General features: G+C 44.5%; 1 long non-coding RNA gene across 1 annotated transcript; it reads left to right on the top strand.

Annotated features, from left to right (window-relative positions):
- The first annotated feature begins 3,217 nt into the window (after positions 1 to 3,217).
- LOC130351778 (uncharacterized) lies at positions 3,218 to 14,617 on the top strand. Its single transcript, XR_008888331.1, has 3 exons — positions 3,218 to 3,531; positions 14,088 to 14,162; positions 14,264 to 14,617. It is a non-coding gene; the product is annotated as an uncharacterized LOC130351778 (long non-coding RNA).
- The last annotated feature ends 739 nt before the right edge of the window (positions 14,618 to 15,356 follow it).

Raw genomic sequence — 15,356 nt, 5'->3', positions numbered from 1 at the left:
ACTTTCTCATGTGCGAAAATAAAACGAGGGTTAACGAATATGCGAATATTCGCGAATATATGACGAATGGTCCCCTATGGTCCCCCGCAGAGCTGTGATTGGCCAGATGGTTCCAGCCAATCACAGCTCTCTGTGAGAAATAGGAATATGTGTATATATACGGCCGTGCAGGGGACCATAGGAGAGCGGCCGCCACATCTATACATTATACAAGAGGATCGCAGCGGGTGTCAGGAGTGATACCTGCAGTGATCTTTCCTTTACTACAAGTACTAATACTCCCAACATGGAGCACACTCTGCTCCATGCTGGGAACTGTAGTACCTGCATTAATAGACAGATCGCAGTGGGTGTCAGAAGTTACACTCGCTGCCATATGTCTATTAATGCAGGTACTACAGCTCCCAGCATGGAGCAGAGTGTGCTCCATGTTGGGAGTATTAGTACCTGCAGTAAGGGGCAGATCCCAGCGGATGTCACTTCTCCTGACACCCGCTGCGATCGTCCTTATGTGAATGTCGAGATGAGCTGTTCTCAGGGCTACAGAGCCCGGAGAACAGCTGACGCTGAGCCGTAGGTATACATCGTATATCTACTGCCCAGCAAGAACTGGCTGAGAATGAAAATACGGGGAACCCTATGCGTTTTTTTATTTTTATTTTTTTATTTAAATTTAAAAAAAAAACGCATAGGGTTCCCCGTATTTTCATTCTCAGCACAATACCAACCAAACAGCAACAGCCTGACGTTACCAGGGTGGGTGAGGACCATTGTTACTGGCCTTCCCCAGCCTAAATAACGCCAGCCTGTTACCGCCTAGGTCCAGGAGCGCCATTTTTGACGCTCCGGGCCTGTTGGTACCGGCTCTTCCCGGCACCCCTGTGGCGGTGGGTACCGGGGTAATAATTGGGTGTTAGCGCTAGCTGTTTTTGGGGCTAGCACTAAGCCCTGGCCTAGTAATGGATTCCGTCAATAAGACAGCTTCCGCTACTAACCCTGAAAATGTAATAAAAAAAAAAAAAAAACACAACACATTGGAAAAATTATTTTATTTAAAAAAACACTCCCCCACAGCCCTCGTTAACCATTTTATTAAAGGGAAAAAAAACAATCCGATGTAATCCATCGAATCCGCAGTAATCCTCTGCATACACGGATCTGAAACGAGAAGAAAAAAAAACACAAAAAATTGGTTATGACATTTTTGGCACTGTCCGCTGGGGAGAGCACCCATGAAGCAATGTCTACCCAAACAGGGAGCCACCAATTGGTGCAAAACTACAACTCCCAGCATGCCCAGACAGCCTTTGGCTGTCTGGGCATGCTGGGAGTTGTAGTTTAGCAACAGCTGGAGTCTCCCTGTCTGGGTAGACACTGCCAGAAGGGTCTGTTCACATTATACAAAACGTACAATGTGAACAGAGCTTCAGATAAACTAGCCTTGTTCCCTTCTGTAGCTCCGCCCCCTAATGACGTCATCACTAGGGGGCGGAGCTACACGAACCCGGCCCGGGACTCGAGGGAAGTAAGCTGGACTTCGTCTTCTGTATACACTGTATACAGCTATCTATAGATAGCTGTATACAGTGTATACCGCACAAAGGGTTAACCTACACTGTCCAGCAGTGTAAGTTAACTCTTCCCTTGCTGGGCTTGCGCATAGCGCACAGCTCAGCAAGGGGTTAAGTGAGCCAGCAATGTGTATACTGTATACACATTGCAAGCTCACTGTAAGTTCTTGCTGGGCAGTAGATATACGATGTATACCTACGGCTCAGCGTCAGCTGTTCTCCCGGCTCTGTAGCCCTGAGAACAGCTGATCCCGACATTGACATCAGGAGGATCGCAGCGGGTGTCAGGAGGAGTGACATCCGCTGGGGTCTGTCCCTTACTGCAGGTACTAATACTCCCAACATGGAGCACACTCTTCTCCATGCTGGGAGCTGTAGTACCTGCATTAATAGACATATGGCAGCGAGTGTAACTTCTGACACTCGCTGCGATCTGTCTATTAATGCAGGTACTACAGCTCCCAGCATGGAGCAGAGTGTACTCCATGTTGGGAGTGGTAGTACTTGTAGTAAAGGAAAGATCACTGCAGGTATCACTCCTGACACCCGCTGCGATCCTCCAGTATAATGTATGAATGCGGCGGCTGCTCTCCTATGGTCCCCTGCACGGCCGTATATATACACATATTCCTATTTCTCTCAGAGAGCTGTGATTGGCTGGAACCATCTGGCCAATCACAGCTCTGCGGGAAATATGAATATGTGTACATATACGTGAGTGCAGGGGACCATAGAAGAGCAGCTGCCGCATCTATACATTATACAAGATGATCGCAAGGGACCCCTGCAATCTGTCAATTAGTACAGGTAACTACTACTCCCATCATGGAAGAGTGTGTTCCATGCTGGGAGTAGTAGTACTACCTAAAAAATGTTTAAAAAAAAGTGAAAAACACGCACACACTACATTTTCATTATTGTCGGCTCCATTTTTAGTGCTTTACCCGCTCACATAAATTGATCCCTGTTTAAAAATGAATAAACATTTCATAATAAAAAAGATACATTTCGTTAGATACAATTTTTTTCATCACCACTGTATCTTTTTTATTATCATTTTTTTATGATACCCTGCGAAATTTTAATAAAAAAGGTATCTCCATTATTTATTAGGATCGCTAAAGTCCAAAAAAAGACTAAAAAGATTTACCGAATGTACCCGAATACCGAATGTATCCGAAAAAAACAACACGAATACCCGAATACCGAATGTATCCGAAAAATCTAAACCGAAAATATTGCCGAACCGAAATTTTTTTCCAAAACGAAAAAACGAAACAAAATTAAACGTAAATTTTTCTAGTGCACAAGTCTAGCGACAGACACACACACAAACACAGAGACACACACACTCACAGACAGAGAGACACACACAGGGGCGGACATATCGCCTGTGCAGCCGGTTCAGCTGCACAGGGGCCCAGCGTGAGAGGGGGCCGCTGCCCTCTCCAGGTCCGGCCCCAGAGGCGAGCATTAGACCACCGCATACTCCCCGACCACAGCAAGTTTGACAGCACCCAGATGGACGCTGCGTTCAAACACCCCTGCAGCCAGTGGCGTCTCTAGGGGGGGCACGGGGGGCACGGCCCCCCCTACATCATGATTGCCCCCCCTTTTGCCCCCCCCCCTAGCAGCAGTATGTCACTAGCAGCTCTCATGGCCATCAGGGGGGTACAGCTAGTTCACCAGTAAGGGGCCCGAGCCCCCGCTGCACCCCCGCCCCCCGGAGCCATCTACTCCGCATCCTTTTTTTAAATAAATCTTCAGCCTGCAGCCCTGTCACCACGCAGGGGCTGCGCTATGCAGACTGGGAAGAGCAGACAGGAAGCTCCTCCCCCTCTCTCACTCCCCTGTATACTGGACCTTGTGGAGCAGGCCCGCTGTGTGTATACAGGCCCGGACACCACCAGTATGGAAGACTTACCTGCCCAGTGCCCACTGCTCATGCTGCCCTTTTAAAGTAAGTAACTTGCTTGGGGGAGAGGGGGAAAGTTGTAGGAGACAGTGGGAGATAGTTCAGTGTTTCCCAACCAGAGGGCCTCCAGCTGTTGCAAAACTACAACTCCCAGCATTCCTTTGGCTTTATGAGCATACTGGGAGTTGTAGTTTTGCAACAGCTGGAGGCCCCCAGGTTGGGAAACTCTGATCTATCTATCTATCAATCATCTATCTATCTATCTCTCATCTATCTATTATCTATCTATCTATCTATCTATCTATCTATCTATCTATCTATCTATCTATTTATCTATCTCATATCTATCTATCTCATATCTATCTCCTATCTATCTCATATCTATCTATCTATATCATATCTATCTATCTCATATCTATATATCTATCCATCTATCTATGTATCTATCTTTCTATTTATCTATCTATCTCTCATATCTATCTCAGATAGATGAGAGATAGATGAAAGATAGACAGATATGAGAGATAGATGATAGATAGATAGATAGAAAGATAGATAAATAGATGACAGATAGATGATAGATATGATATAGATAGATAGGATATAGAAAGATAGATAGATAAAGAACAATACGATGCAGCACGCCACAAGTTTGCAGAAAATGGTGGTTTATTCCATCATGTGCATAGTCTATGCACATGATGGAATAAACCACCATTTTCTGCAAACTTGTGGCGTGCTGCATCATATTGTTCTTTGTCCCGACTGAGGAACCAGTGGACCCAGGTTCCAAGTATGCGGGCACCCCGACTTCTATCTAATTTCTGGATTTTGGTTGTGCCGTTTTTATTTGTTTTAGATAGATAGTATCTATCTATCTATCATCTATTTATCTATCTTTCTATCTATATATCCATCTATTTATGTATCTATCTATCTCTCATATCTATTTATCTTTCATCTATCTATCTCTCATCTATCTGAGATAGATATGAGATAGATAGATAAATAGAAAAATAGATACATAAATAGATAGATGGATATAGATAGATGGATGAATAGATAGATAGATAGGAGATAGATGGATAGATAAATAGATAGATAGATGATTGATAGATAGAACAGTGTTTCCCAACCAGGGGGCCTCCAGCTGTTGCAAAACTACAACTCCCAGTATGCTCATAAAGCCAAAGACATGCTGGGAGTTGTCGTTTTGGAATAGCTAGAAGCCCCCTGGCTGGGATACACTGATCTATCTATCTATCTATCTATCTATCTATCTCATATCTATCTATCTCTCATATCTATTATCTATCTATCAATCACATGTCTATCATCTATCTATCTATCTATCTCATATCTATCTATCTATCATCTATCTCATATCTATTATCTATCTATCTATCTCATATCTATTATCTATCTCATATCTATCTATCATCTATCTATCTCATATCTATCTATCATCTATCTATCTATCTATCTATCTATCTATCTATCTATCTATCTATCACATGTCTATCATCTATCTATCTATCTCATATCTATCTATCATCTATCTATCTTGTATCTATTATCTATCTATCTATCTATATATCATCTATCTCATATCTATTATCTATCTATCTCATATCTATTATCTATCTCATATCTATCTATCATCTATCTATCTCATATCTATTATCTATCTATCTATCTATCTATCATCTATCTATCTATCTATCTATCACATGTCTATCATCTATCTATCTATCTCATATCTATCTATCATCTATCTATCTTATATCTATTATCTATCTATCTATCTATCTATCTATCTATCTATATATCATCTATCTCATATCTATTATCTATCTATCTCATATCTATTATCTATCTCATATCTATCTGTCATCTATCTCATATCTATTATCTATCTATCTATCTATCTATCTATCTATCTATCATCTATCTATCTATATCTATCTATCTATCTATCTATCTATCTATCACATGTCTATCATCTATCTATCTATCTCATATCTATCTATCATCTATCTATCTTATATTTATTATCTATCTATCTATCTATCTATCTATCTATATATCATCTATCTATCTATCTACAAAACTAAAGATCCAGCGGCACTCCCAGATAAGGTGCAAAAACAAAGTGTTTTATTCCCCCATGTATGTGTGACGTTTCGATAGCATCCCGCCATCTTTATCATACGTACAGTTGTACATTCTGCAGTCTCTGTGACATCACTGTGCTTCATAATAAACTGTGACATCACTGTGCTTCATAATAAACTGTGACATCATTGTGCTTCATAATAAACTGACATCACTGTGCTTCATGCTGTAATTTGATGTCACTGTGTATAACAACCCTGTAGTGACATCACAGTTTATTATTCTTGAATGCTGACTTCACTGTGTATATTTTCCCGGTACAATGACATCACTGTATAGTTACCCTCTACTGTGACAACACTGCGTTTATTAACCTTGTAGTGGCAAAACTGTTTATTGTCCCTGTACAGAGACATTACTGTTTATATTAACTCTGAACTGTGATGTCATTGTGCATATTTACCCTGTATTGTCACTCGCAGTGCAAGGTAAATATGTACAGTGACATTAGGGTATACAGGCTTAATATATACAGTGATGTCACAGTGCAGTGTAAGTATCAACAGTGATGTTGCAGTATAGAGATAACACACAGTGATGTTATAGTTTAGAGATAATATAGACAGTGATGTCACAGTACAGGGATAATATACACAGTGATGTCACAGTACAGGGATAATATACACAGTGATGTCACAGTACAGGGATAATACACAGTGATGTCACAGTACAGGGATAATACACAGTGATGTGACAGTACAGGGATAATACACAGTGATGTCACAGTACAGGGATAATACACAGTGATGTCACAATACAGAGATAATACACAGTGATGTCACAGTACAGGGATAATACACACAGTGATGTCACAGTACAGGGATAATACACACAGTGATGTCAAAGTACAGGGATAATACACACAGTGATGTCACAGTACAGAGATAATACACACAGTGATGTCACAGTACAGAGATAATACACACAGTGATTTCACAGTACAGGGATAATACACAGTGATGTCACAGTACAGAGATAATACACACAGTGATTTCACAGTACAGGGATAATACACAGTGATGTCACAGTACAGAGATAATACACACAGTGATGTCACAGTACAGGGAGGGATAATATACACAGTGATGTGATAGTACAGGGATAACACAATGACGTCACAGTACAGAGATAATACACAGTGATGTCACAGTACAGGGATAATACACAGTGACATTACAGTACAGGGATAATACACACAGTGATGTCACAGTACAGAGATAATACACACAGTGATGTCACAGTGCAGGAATAATACACAGTGACGTCACAGTACAGGAATAATACACAGTGATGTCACAGTACAGGGATAATACACAGTGATGTCACAGTACAGGGATAATATACACAGTGATGTCATAGTACAGGGATAATATACACACAGTGATGTCACAGTACAGGGAGGGATAATATACACAGTGATGTCATAGTACAGGGATAATACACAGTGACGTCACAGTACAGAGATAATACACAGTGATGTCACAGTACAGGGATAATACACAGTGATGTCACAGTACAGGGATAATACACAGTGATGTCACAGTACAGAGATAATACACACAGTGATGTCACAGTGCAGGAATAATACACAGTGATGTCACAGTACAGGAATAATACACAGTGATGTCACAGTACAGGGATACTATACACAGTGATGTCACAGTATAGGAATAATATACACACAGTGATGTCACAGTACAGGGATAATATACAAACAGTGATGTCACAGTACAGGGATAATACACAGTGATGTCACAGTACAGGGATAATACACAGTGATGTCACAGTACAGGGATAATACACAGTGATGTCACAGTACAGGGATAATACACAGTGATGTCACAGTACAGAGATAATACACAGTGATGTCACAGTACAGAGATAATACACAGTGATGTCACAGTACAGGGATAATACACACAGTGATGTCACAGTACAGGGACAATACACAGTGATGTCACAGTACAGTGATAATACACAGTGATGTCACAGTACAGGGATAATACACAGTGATGTCACAGTACAGAGATAATACACAGTGATGTCACAGTACAGGGATAATACACACAGTGATGTCACAGTACAGGGATAAAACACAGTGATGTCACAGTACAGGGACAATACACAGTGATGTCACAGTACAGAGATAATACACAAAGTGATGGCACAGTACAGAGATAATACACAGTGACGTCACAGTACAGGGATAATACACAGTGATGGCACAGTACAGAGATAATACACAGTGATGTCACAGTACAGGGATAATACACAGTGATGTCACAGTATAACCATCTCACAGCTGGACCACCATGTAATTTCAGCAGAAAATAAAGCAGGGCCTCATGTTCAAGTTTCGCCGAAGGCCTCACAAAGTCTAGAGCCGCCTCTGGTTGGCCCTACCATGGGACCCGGTGGGACCATAAGTCCCAAGTGGCACTTTTCAGGGGTGGCATTTTGCTGCCCCCCTTTTTTTGTGCCTAGTAGGTTCATGGTAGGGTTGGCGCCGCCGCTGCTCACTGTTCTAAAGCAGCTGCGGGGTATAATAGCACAGCGGGCACTTTAGACAGTGAGTCTGCCTCCGGCCGACCGGGGTCTGACGAGGGACGTCGCACAAGTGACGTACTTCTGCAGACCTGCTCAGGAGGACGTCAGTGACGTCACTCGTCAGGCCGCCGCTGGAGAGGAGAAGCGCTGTGCAGGGCAGTTAAGTGTGTCTGTGTGTGTGTCTGTGTCTCTGTGTGTTTGCGTGGGGGCTATGGCTACCTAATGTGGGGAAACTATGTTACCTAATGTGTGGAATCTGTGCTACCTAATGTGGGGAATCTGTGCTACCCAATGTGGGGAAACTATGGTACCTAATGTGGGGAATCTGTGCTACCTAATGTGGGGAATCTGTGCTACCTAATGTGGGGAAACTGCTACCTAATGTGGGGAAACTATGTTACCTAATGTGGGGAATCTTTGCTACCTAATGTGGGGAAACTATGCTACCTAATGTGGGGAAACTATGCTACCTAATGTGGGAAAACTATGCTACCTAATGTGGGGAAACTATGCTACTTAATGTGGGGAAACTATGTTACCCAATGTGGGGAATCTGTGCTACCTAATGTGGGGAAACTATGCTACCTAATGTGGGGAATCTATGCTACCTAATGTGGGGAATCTATGCTACCTAATGTGGGGAAACTATGCTACCTAATGTGGGGAAACTATGCTACCTAATGTGGGGAAACTATGCTACCTAATGTGGGGAAACTATGCTACCTAATGTGGGGAAACTATGTTACCCAATGTGGGGAATCTGTGCTACCTAATGTGGGGAAACTATGCTACCTAATGTGGGGAATCTATGCTACCTAATGTGGGGAATCTATGCTACCTAACGTGGGAAAGCTATGCTACCTAATGTGGGGGGCTTGAATGAGCTGCGGCATATGGGAGCCCTTAATAAATAATTAGATACTTATACAGGGGGGGGTCTTCCCGAGCAAGTGACATATGGGGGTCCACCTGAGTAGGTGACACATGGAGGGGGGGGTCCTGAACAATTGATGTTTTTTTTTGGGGGGGGGGGGGCAGGCACATTCTTTGCACAAGGGCCCTCTGCTGTCTGTGTCCGCCCCTGGACACACACACACACAGAAAGTCACACACAGACAGTCACACACAGTCACACACACACAGAGTCACCCACAGTCACACACACACACATAGAGTCACACAGAGTCACACACACACAGAGTCACACACACACAGACAGAGACACACAAACAGAGATAGAGTGAGACAGACACACACTCACTCACCCAACCAGCGCAGCGCTCCTTCTCTCGGGGCACTCTGCGAGTGACGTCACGTCCTCCTGCACGGCCCTGCAGAGGCACGTCGGGCCGGCGCAACAGAAGGCATGGGGGCGCAGGCCGGTTCACTGTGCAGGTGACGGGGGGGGGGATGGTCCTACTAGTAGGGAGACAGCGCAAGTGAGGACGGGGGGGGGTGCTAGTACAGAGACAGCGCAAGTGAGGACGGGGGGGGGGGGGGGAGTGCTGCTAGTTCGGAGACAGCGCAACTGAGGACCGGGGGCGTACCTAGTGTCACCCCATCAGGATGGTGTCACCCGGTGCGGGCTGCACCCCCCGCACACCGGTCGCAACGCCACTGCCCCCTACTCACTTAGACGCCAGGATGGGCTGAGGGCCCTTTACAATCAGCACAGGGGCTGCTACTATTTACCCAGGGCATTACTTACCTGGTGGAGCTACCTATTGGAGGCGTGACCTACCTGGAGGAACTACCCACTGATGGTACTTCCTATTAGGACATAACCTACCTGGGGGCACTACCTACTGATGGCACTTCCTACTTGGACATTACCTACCTGGGGGGGGGCACTATTTCCTGGGAGTATTATTTACTCAGGGGCATTACCTACCGGGAGGAATAACTTACTACCTACTGGGGGCATTGTCTATTACATACCTGCAGGGGGCATTAAGTACAACTTATCTAGCTGAATGACCTACTGCCTACCTACTGGGACATAACCTATCTGGGAGCATTACTGAGGGAATTACCTACAAGGAGCAATATCAACCTACTGGTGGGGTTCTACTTTAACCCCTTAAGTACACATAACGTACTGGAACGTCATGTGTCCGTTATAGAACGTCATGTGTCCGTTATAGATCGAGGCGTGGCCCGGCCTCTAACAACGGCCGGGACCCGTGGCTACGCCCTGCATCCCGAGTCCTTAAGGACCGAGGGCGTATCCATACGCCCGTGGGAATTCCGGCCCCCACCGCTAGCCGGTTGGGGACCGGAGCCGGATGCCTGCTGAAATCGTTCAGCAGGCATCCCGGCATATCGCCCAGGGGGGTCATTATGCCCCCCCATGTCGGCGATTGCCGCAGATCGCTGGACAATTCAGTCCAGCGATCTGCGGCGATTCCGGGTCAATCGGGTCTCCAGCCAGAGCCTGCAGGGGTGAGGTGGCACTGGTGCCACCTCACGATCGCCCTGATTCGTCGGCCGGATTACCGGCCGACCAATCAGGGCGCCTGCTGCGGGTGTTACTCCCGCACCCGCTCCTCCCCTCTGGAGGACGTGAACGGGTGCGGGACGTGCACCCCGGGTGCTGGGGACCCCGATCACCGGCGTTAATGTTGGGATCGGGGCCCCAGGAGCAGCGGCGGCGGCGGGACTGACCTGCAGTGTCTGGATCGTTGGAGGTGAGTGACAGCCTCCTGCTGTTGCTTAGCAACAGCTCCCAGCATGCAAAAAGGGCATGCTGGGAGCTGTAGTTATGCAACAGCAGGAGGCAGACCACCACAACTCCCAGCATTCCCTTATGGGCATGCTGGGACTTATGGTTTTGCAACAGCTGGAGGCACATTCTTTCTATGGAAAAGTGTACCTTCAGCTGTTGTATAACTACAACTCCCAGCTTGCACAAACAGCTAAAGTGCATGCTGGGAGTTGTAGTGGTGCATCTGCTGGTTGCATAACTACAACTCCCAGCATGCCCGTTGGCTGTCGGTGACTGCTGAGAGTTGTAGTTTTGCAACAGCTGAAGGCACACTGGTTGTGAAACTCAGAGTTTTTTTTTACCTAACTCAGTGTTTCACGACCGGTGTGCCTCCAGCTGTTGCAAACTACAACTCTCAGCAGTCACCGTACACCATGCACCGTACATGCTGGGAGTTGTAGTTTTGCAACAGCTGGAGGCACACTGGTTGTGAAACACTGAGTTAGGTCACAAACTCAGTGATACATAACCAGTGTGCCTACAGTTGTTGCAAAACTGCAACTCTCAGCAGTCACCGACAGCCAACGGGCATGCTGGGAGTTGTAGTTATGCAACAGCTGGATGTCCCCCCCAATGTGAACGTACAGGGTACACTCACATGGGCGGAGGATTACAGTAAGTATCTGGCTGCAAATTTGAGCTGCCGCAAACTTTCTGCTGCAGCTCAAATTGCCAGCGAGAAACTACTGTGAACCCCCGCCCGTGCGACTGTACCCTAAAAACACTACACTAACACAAAAAATAAAATAAAAAGTAAAAAACACTACATATACATATACCCCTACACAGCCCCCCTCCCCTCCCCAATAAAAATGAAAAACGTTTGGTACGCCACTGTTTCCAGAACGGAGCCTCCCGCTGTTGCAAAACAACTCCCAGTATTGTCGGACAGCCGTTGACTGTCCAGGCATGCTGGGAGTTTTGCAACAGCTGGAGGCCCCCTGTTTGGGAATCACTGGCGTAGAATACCCCTATGTCCACCCCTATGCAAGTCCCTAATTTAGGCCTCAAATGCGCATGGCGCTCTCACTTTGGAGCCCTGTCGTATTTCAAGGCAACAGTTTAGGGTCACATATGGGGTATCGCCGTACTCGGGAGAAATTGTGTTACAAATTTTGGGGGGTATTTTCTGCTTTTACACTTTTTAAAAATGAAAAATTTTTGGGAAAACAAGCATTTTAGGTAAAAAAAAAATTTTTTTTTTACATATGCAAAAGTCGTGAAACACCTGTGGGGTATAAAGGTTCACTTAACCCCTTGTTACGTTCCCCGAGGGGTCTAGTTTCCAAAATGGTATGCCATGTGGGGTTTTTTCTGCTGTCCTGGCACCATAGGGGCTTCCTAAATGCGGCATGCCCCCAGAGCAAAATTTGCTTTCAAAAAGCCAAATGTGACTCCTTCTCTTCCGAGACCTGTAGTGCGCCAGCAGAGCACTTTTCACCCCCATATGGGGTGTTTTCTGAATCGGGAGAAATTGGGCTTCAAATTTTTAGGGGTATTTTCTGCTATTACCCTTTTTAAAAATAAAACATTTTTGGGGAAACAAGCATTTTAGGTAAAATTATTATTATTTTTTTTTACATTTGCAAAAGTCGTGAAACACCTGTGGGGTATTAAGGTTCACTTTATCCCATGTTACATTCCCCGAGGGGTCTAGTTTCCAAAATGGTATGCCATGTGGGTTTTTTTTTGCTGTTCTGGCACCATAAGGGCTTCCTAAAGGTAACATGCCCCCCAAAAACCATTTCAGAAAAACGTACTCTCCAAAATCCCCTTGTCGCTCCTTCCCTTCTGAGCCCTCTACTGGGCCCGCCGAACACTTTACATAGACATATGAGGTATGTGCTTACTCGAGAGAAATTGGGCTACAAATACAAGTAAACATTTTGTCCTTTTACCCCTTGTAAAAATTCAAAAATTGGGTCTACAAGAACATGTAAGTGTAAAAAATGAAGATTGTGAATTTTCTCCTTCACTTTGCTGCTATTCGTGTGAACCACCTTAAGGGTTAAAACGCTGACTGAATGTCATTTTGAATACTTTGGGGGGGTCTAGTTTTTATAATGGGGTCATTTATGGGGTATTTCTAATATGAAGACCCTTCAAATCCACTTCAAACCTGAACTGGTCCCTGAAAAATACTGAGTTTGAAAATTTTGTGAAAAATCGGAAAATTGCTGCTGACCGTTGAAGCCCTCTGGTGTCTTCCAAAAGTAAAAACACGTCAATTTTATGATGCAAACATAAAGTAGACATATTGTATATGTGAACCAAAAAAAATTTATTCGTAATATCCATTTTCCTTACAAGCAGAGAGCTTCAAAGTTAGAAAAATGCAAAATTTTTAAAATTTTTCATCAAATTTACGGATTTTTCACCAAGAAAGGATGCAAGTATCGACAAAAATTTACCACTAAGTTAAAGTAGAATATGTCACGAAAAAACAATCTCGGAATCAGAATGATAACTAAAAGCATCCCAGAGTTATTAATGTTTAAAGTGACAGTGGTCAGATGTGCAAAAAACGCTCCGGTCCTTAAGGCCAAAATGGGCTCCGTCCTGAAGGGGTTAAAAGTTTGAATCACCCCCCTATTCCCATCAAAAAAAAAACACAGTGTAAATAAAAATAAACATATATGGTATCGCCACGTGCGGAAATGTCCGAATTATAAAAATATATTGTTAATTAAACCGCACGGTCAATGGTGTACGCGCAAAAAAATTCCAAAGTCCAAAATAGTGCATTTTTGGTCACTTTTTATATCATGAAAAAATGAATAAAAAGCGATCAATAAGGCCTATCAATGCAAAAATGGTACCAATAAAAACTTCAGATCACGGCGCAAAAAAATGAGCCCTCATACCGCCCCATACGCGGAAAAATAAAATAGTTATAGGGGTCAGAAAATGACAATTTTAAACATGTCGGGTTTGCAATAGTAAATGAGGGCCAATGTGTAAATAAAGAGAGGTGTATAACTACTATATAGCCTGATCCCAAAGAATACAACTGTCATCAATATTTAAGGGGTACGGACTATTTACCAAGCGAATAACCTGCAAGTCCCATTCTTGTGCTTTTATACTTAACCCTTTAATTTATTTATTTATCCAGGATATCACGCTCTCTTCTTTACCACACACTGCCACCTGGCATCAGGGACAGTTACACATCTATGCATACATAGAGGTAAGTACAACGTTGTGTAAGTGCATTACATTGTAGATCTACTTGTAGGTATACCCGGGCACTACAGCTCATTATACACGTATTCATTTTATTTTATCTAGACCATCGACACATTGAGGATTATTACCACTATCTGCAGATTACATCAACATTCAACAATAAAAGTATCTCTATTGTTTAACCCTTTCAGCGCTGGGATATGTTTATTTAAATATATATATTTTTATACACACACTCTACTGTAGAGACCCTGCTCAGGTTTCAGTTTGCGGCCCAATTTCCTGCCACAGGGTGTGGATTAAAGTTGCTCGTGATGCGATAGCTACACAGCACTTAGCATGACTGGAAGCCAACAATGAGTTAAGTGTATGCAGAAGAGTCCTTGCTCAGCTACTACTTTTTACTGACAAGAAAAATTCTTCTCATTGGAGCAGGAAGCAGGATTTTGGAGATAACTGGAAAATGAGTTCTGACTAGGTCTAAACTCCTCTCACTTGGGACCTAGCAGAGATATGAGACAATCAGGTTCAAGTCCTCTAGCCTGTTCAGGACGTAGGGCGTATGCATACGCCCTGCATCCCGAGTCCTTTAGGACGTAGGGCGTATGGATACGCCCGTGGGAATTCCGGTCCCCACCGCTAGCCAGTTGGGGACCGGACTGGGATGCCTGCTGAAATCATTCAGCAGGCATCCCGGCACATCGCCGAGGGGGGTCCTGAGACACCCCCATGTTGGCGATCGGAAAAAATGACATGTCAATTCAGACATGCGATTTTCTCCTATTTCGGGATGATCGGGTCTCTAGTGACCCCATCACGCGGAAAATAGGGATGATCAGAGCTGTCAGTGACAGCCCCGATCATCCTGAAGGATAGGAGCGAGGTTTCAGCGCTGCAATCTCCTCCTGTCCCCTGCCATTAGTCAGAAATGAGTTCTGACCAATGGCAGTGCACGACAGGGGGTTGCCATGGAAACCCCCCGCTCTGCCCACCCCTGGATGTCGGGCAGAACAGGGGGAGAAGATGGCGGCCTGTACCTGTGCAGAAGATGCCGTGCGGACTGCCGTTCATCGGTAGAGACAGCGGAGATCAGCGGCGCAGGTAGGGAAGTGACGGTGGGAGGGGGGAAAGAAAGGTGGCAGTAAAGCAATATTTACTGCTGCCCTTCTAGTGGTTGCTAAACTGCAACTCCCAG

This window comes from Hyla sarda, unplaced genomic scaffold (assembly GCF_029499605.1).
Source record: "Hyla sarda isolate aHylSar1 unplaced genomic scaffold, aHylSar1.hap1 scaffold_995, whole genome shotgun sequence".
NCBI lineage: Eukaryota > Metazoa > Chordata > Amphibia > Anura > Hylidae > Hyla > Hyla sarda.
This window is presented reverse-complemented; position numbering and strand designations above follow the sequence as displayed.